Source organism: Aphelocoma coerulescens, chromosome 1, assembly GCF_041296385.1.
Source record: "Aphelocoma coerulescens isolate FSJ_1873_10779 chromosome 1, UR_Acoe_1.0, whole genome shotgun sequence".
In the NCBI taxonomy this organism is placed as follows: Eukaryota; Metazoa; Chordata; class Aves; order Passeriformes; family Corvidae; genus Aphelocoma; species Aphelocoma coerulescens.
In genome coordinates this window covers 102,952,267-102,958,266 of record NC_091013.1, presented here as the reverse complement: position 1 = coordinate 102,958,266, position 6,000 = coordinate 102,952,267, and positions in this window count along the sequence as shown.

Below are 6,000 nucleotides of genomic sequence, written 5' to 3'. Positions count from 1 at the left end.
GCTTTAATACAATATACCTCCTTTTAACTGAACCATGTTCATGGCTTATGCTGCACTTAAAACAATTCTTGCAAACTCATTACTCATTTGACAGAAAAAGTTCTTTGGAAGAGTGTATAGATGATAATGATTTGATACTTGTTGGGGCTTGATGTGGGCCAGATGCCAGGTACCCATGAAAGCTGCTCACTCACCCCCTCTGCATCTGGGCAGAGGAGAGAAAATTTAATGAAGGGTCCACAGGTTAAGATATGGACCAGGAGAGATCACTCACCAAATACCATCACGGGCAAACCAGGCTCAGCTTAGAGATATAAAATGAATTTATCACTAACAAAATCAGCAGGATAATGAGAAGTAAAATAAACCCTTAGAAACGACTTCCCTCACCCCTCCGTCCTTCCCAGCTCTGCTGCCTACCCCAGCAGTGCAAGAGGAATGGGGAATGGGGGTTATAGTCAGTTCATCACCCAAGGCTTCTCCTGCTGCTGAGGGAGAGGAGTCATTCCTCTGCTGCACCACAGGGTCCCTCCCACAGAAGACAGCTCTCCATGGACTTCTCCAACATGGCTCCATCTCGCAAGCAACAGCTCTCTGTGAGCTGCTGCAGTGTGAGTCCATCCCAGGGGCAACAGTCCTCCCAAAACTGTGGCAGCATGGGTCACTCTTCCACGGGGTGCCGTCCTCCAAGGACAGGCTGCTCAAGCCTGGAAGCAGAGGCCCTCTCTCCATGGGTCCCACGGGGTCACAGCCTCCTCTAGGCATGCACCTGCTCTGGCATGGGGCTCCTCCATGGGCTGCAGGAGCACAGCTGCCTCACCATGGTCATCACCACGGCCTGCAGAGGAATCTCGGCTCCAGTGCCTGGGGCACTTCCTGTCCCTCCTCCTTCACTGACCTTGGTGTCTGCAGACTTGTTCATCTTACATGTTCTCACTCTGCTCTTCTCTGTCTGGAATTAAAACTGCGCCCCAACCTTTGTTTTGATTTCTTTTTAAATCTGTTATCACAGAGCTGTTACCCCCATCTCTAATTGGCCCAGCCTTGGCCAGCAGCACATCCATCTATGGAGCTGCCAGGGATTGGCTCTGCTGGACACAGTGGAAGCTTCCGGCAGCTTCTCACAGAAGCTACCTCTGTGGCCAGCCCCACTACCAAAAACCAAGTCATGCAAACCCAATGGAGTGCTAATGAACTTCATGTCAGTTGCCCTCAGTATTTCCACCTACACTTGGAGATTTTATATTATATAATATAAATATAATATATTATATATTTTATATAGCATTTAAATTAAATGCAAGTTGAAAAAATACCCCAAAAACAAATCCAAAAAACCACGAGATAAAAATAATGTAATGACCCCTCTGCTTCTTCCCCTGAGTTTAGTTCTAACTAAACTTTTTGAGTAGTTGTCCAAGCAGATTTTTATGCCTTGTGGAAAAAAAAAAACAAACCCAAAACTAAGAAAAACCAAACCAAACCAAAGCACTTTAAACTATAGGTAAGACTAGGTGCTTAAGAAAAGATTTTCTGTAAATGCCAGTAGTCTCTCAGAAATGCCCATTTTGATGTAACTTGGAGACAGCCAGCATCATCCAAAGTAAATTCACAAAAAATGCACACACATGCACAAAATAAATACTAAAGTGAGTCGCACATCCTAAAAGAGGAAATTGGACAAATATCTGGTAAAGGACTTAAACAGAATAAAGATCAAAATTCTGTCCCAAGGTGGAAATACAGGAAATTATACATAACAGAGACTACTGACCAATGCATTTTTCTTACTGTGGTGCTTAGGTACTACACTGAAAGCCTCTTACCATTAGCGAAAGTGCTGATCTTTTGTTAGCAATCAGATTAAGAGGCTTTTTTGAAAGCTTTCACTAAATGTCATACAGATGTGACTTGTATCCACTGATAGAGCACTTCACAAGCAGACCTTGTGTTGCATTACAGAAGCTGCTTTTGGTCCAGGATTCCCAGTAGCTAAATCTTTTGGTCATTCTGCCTTGAGAACTTGGTAGCTTTGCTCTGTTTCTCTTGAGTGTCTCCAGAGTGGGCCATTGGTGAATGGGCTGCAATTATCTACTGCAAAATTTCTTGCATGCTGATGATGATGCCAAATAAGCAAAGACTCTATCAACTGCTCAGGAAGGCAGGTTTTTGAAGGTGAGAAGCCCTGAATTAATACCTACCTAATCCAGGCGGACTGTCTCTCACCCTAAGCAGAACACCCCAAAGCATTGTTTGCTGAGCAATGCCAAGATTTTCAACACACTGCTAGGAGTTAAATATTTACAAAAAACAACAGTTGTAGGTTCTATTACTAAATGCTTGCAGAGATGTTCCAACTGGTTAAAAAGATAAAGAGCAGTTCTATATAGTGAATTTGCAAATTTAAACAAGACATTTTTGTGTGCAAAAGTTAATGTGCAATGAAACATCCACACGGTGTAAAAGCCCTGGCATGTGGGGTAAAGGGGAAATAATGACTCTGCTTAGCAAATTACGAATAAACTATTTAATATGAAAAACATGCCACAGATGCATTCTCTTAACCTGTATTTTCAACAACGGCCAAATTCAGATCTGAAACAGGATCAGAGTTGTTGCCAGGACCAAGCTCTTAAACTGCCATTACTAGATTTTGGGTTAGACGATAAATTTTTTTTTTTTTTTTATAAGCTTTGTGCTCTGTTCATTTGACTCAAAACCAGATCTGTATGATATTCCTCTTTTAGTTCTAGTTTCACCTCAAATTTATATGTCTGTGTATAACTTGGAGCCAAATCATGATGAATTCTAATGAACCAAAACTTGCCTAGAATTCTCTGATTCTATCCCACTATGCTCATAAAGCAAAAGGTGCTTAGCATTTTAACAGTTATTTCTTGTTCCAGTATTCCCCAGCCTGAATCAGGCTGTGTTTAATAATAGGAAAGCAAAAAACAACTTCTGTACAAGGTTTGCTAGTTATGTTACATATGCTGCATTTTATTACAGAATATTTTAAATGAAAATTTAAATCTTTTAGAAGTTTCAGCAGATGTACATTTGAACATTTAGACTGACTGTCATTGCTCAAACAAAACAGTCTTTCATATTTCCTTTTTGTGAGCAGAGCAACTGTAGAACTGGAATAAAAACTGGCAAAGGAGAATGATTAGTGGTGGATGTTCCTGCTGCTGTTGCTTAGGGGTTGTCCCCGTCACATCTGAATAAGCCTTCTAAAACTTGATGGTTGCCTTTTTGTAGCAAAGGAAGTGATCGAATTAACCACAGACCATTTGTTTCTCCTGTTGTTAACTCATTTCATTTCTTACTGATGTCTAAACATATTGTAGGGTGGACTTTTTTTTTTCACTTATTAGAGATTATTGTCTGCATGTCTAATTAGGTATTCTACCCTTACAATAATCAATCAAAGATGTAATTTTTCTTCTGCAATTATCTTATTTCAGTTATGCAACTTGAAACATCTCTGCAAAATAGGTAATTCAGCACTTGTTTCAGATCCGTCAGAGGATCTAAGGCAGACAACCAAAAAAGAAAAGAATCAAAATCATTGGCTCATTTGAAAAAAGTAAGTCAGTGCTTTTAAGAGGACATTAAAAATCAACAGCAAATTATATTCTGGAAAGTAAAACTGTAAGGCAACAACAGAGGCACCATGAAGAACACAACGGTCTGTGAAACCAGAGGAAAGAAACCTAATTTAAATAACCTAGGTTACTATCCTTTAGCGAAGCAGCTTGTGTAAGAATCTCCACTGCATTTAAGAAACAACCTGACCTTTGATTTTCTTCAGTCCAGTTCCTGTTTATGTAGCTTATGACCTGGTTACTTATCAGTTCTGAGAAAAAGAGAGTCCTTTTATAATTTGCTGTCTACCCAAATGTTGTGCTCGAGCACAGAGGAACAGAGTACTTTTCTGACTGGCTGCCCTCTTTTCAGAATAGATGGGTTGGAAGAGGACAGTAAGAGACAGCTTAGTTTCACTTCTGCTGCCTGCTCACATTAAGAGAGACAACGCAGAGGTTGAGAACAGCAGTAAAGGTTACAGGTGTGAAGTAAGAGGCAAATTACTACTACTGGGCTGCAGGAAGGAAGCTACAGGAATTCTGACTCACAGGTGTGTCTGAGTCAGTGTTTCTTGTGACAGCAGCTGGGAGAGGTGGTAAAACTATGCATTTCTCTTTGTTTGGGCTATGATTTTAGAACACAACCAGTTGTGGACATCAGCAGCATGACATCTCTCTTCCAGCTGCAGCAGGAAAACTTGCAAGCACCAGGACTGCATTCCAAATCCTTTACAAATGTATAGGATAAGGGGAAAAACAACCTCCCTCCTCCAAGCCTGATAGTTATAATTTTAAATTCAGTGAAAGGAATACTTGATGCTAATATTATTTATGAAAAACAACCCATGGTTATACTTTCCAGTTGTATAAAGACCCACCCTATTTCCACTGCTTTGCATCCCAAATGACTTCCCAATTATTACCTCACACCAAACATTGCTCTTAAATACTAAATTTCAATCACAAGAACACGTGTGCTTCTTTCACAGAGATAATTACCACATGCATTGCAGTGTCATTCCCTCTGAAGGGAACCATCAATACACTTGGGAAGCTTGTTGAACTGAGTAATTTCCACTTTTGCTATGCACTACATATAGCAGCCCTTATTTTCTGGCTGTAGATGAAAGCGGATTTTTAAATGTTACCATGTGGGATTCTTGTAATCTTTCCTAGAGGACAGGATTGCAAGAACTACAACCTCCCTCTTAGAAGCTGGAAACTAACAAAAGGGTTCTCTTAGAACAATAAAATCCAAGTGATTACAACCCTTATACTCCATGTCCTACACACAAGACAGAGTTAAATTGTTCACGTTACAATAGAAATTCTCTGCATTTCAACAGCAGGATCCTTCTGAAACTTTAAGAAACACTTTTTTTGTTTCCAATAACCTCCACTTAGTTCAAAATTGAACCAGAACTATTACACATATAAATATTCGAAAGCTTTTACAGTTTCATCTAAAACCTAACATGAGGGAAGAAAAATGTTGGGCCATTCATAACAAAGGATTTCTGTCATCAAAGGGGCATGAGTCTATCTTGAACAACAAATCCACCTCTAACTGTCAGGTAGACAAGGACACTCTCAAATACTGAGTGACTATAAAGCAGAAAAACTTTGTCCTTCCCCTTTTCCTCTGTATGATAATGTACCAGTCAGCATAAGTATTGTCATGATCACTCAAGGCAGGGAACTGCTTCTTAAAAGTTACTGGAGGAAAAGCCTTTTTTTTCGAATTAGGAACTGTTTGCTGCATACTCTTTTTTTTTTTTTTTTTTTTTTTTTTTTTTTTTTTAAGGAGAGTCACATGAACACACAGGAAATATATCTGCAGCAAATGAAAATATCTGCTCCTGGACCTGGGCCTGATGCCAAAACAAAGCATCAGAACTTGGACTGAGAATGTGAGACCAAAGCCGAAGCAGAGATGTCCACTACTTCATACTGAGGAATGATAGTTAACCAAAACAGTCAAAACCAATTTTGACCTGCTGTATGTCATACAGTCTGACCAAAAAAAGATTTCAGAGCCACATGAACTATCTGATTACATACAGTAGGACATTAAACAGAGATACCATAAAAATAATACTGAAACTACTGTGGAAAAGAATTCTATGGACAAGGAAGTAACAAACACTGATGAGCTGAGCTTTACCCACAAGTATTAGTGATTTATTACAAAACAGCTGCACTGGGACATTTAAAGCACTTCCCCAACCCCTTCCCCCCTCCACTTATAGCTGTCTGTTACTAGTTGGAAAGAGACTCTCCGTTCTACTTCCCCGCTTGGCATTTAGCACCATTCTCCACCCACACAGCCTACTCAAAATGGCACCCACACTGGAAATTTTGCGCTTTTCAACTCCTATTTTCCATCTGTATCAAATTCCACAACATTCCAGCT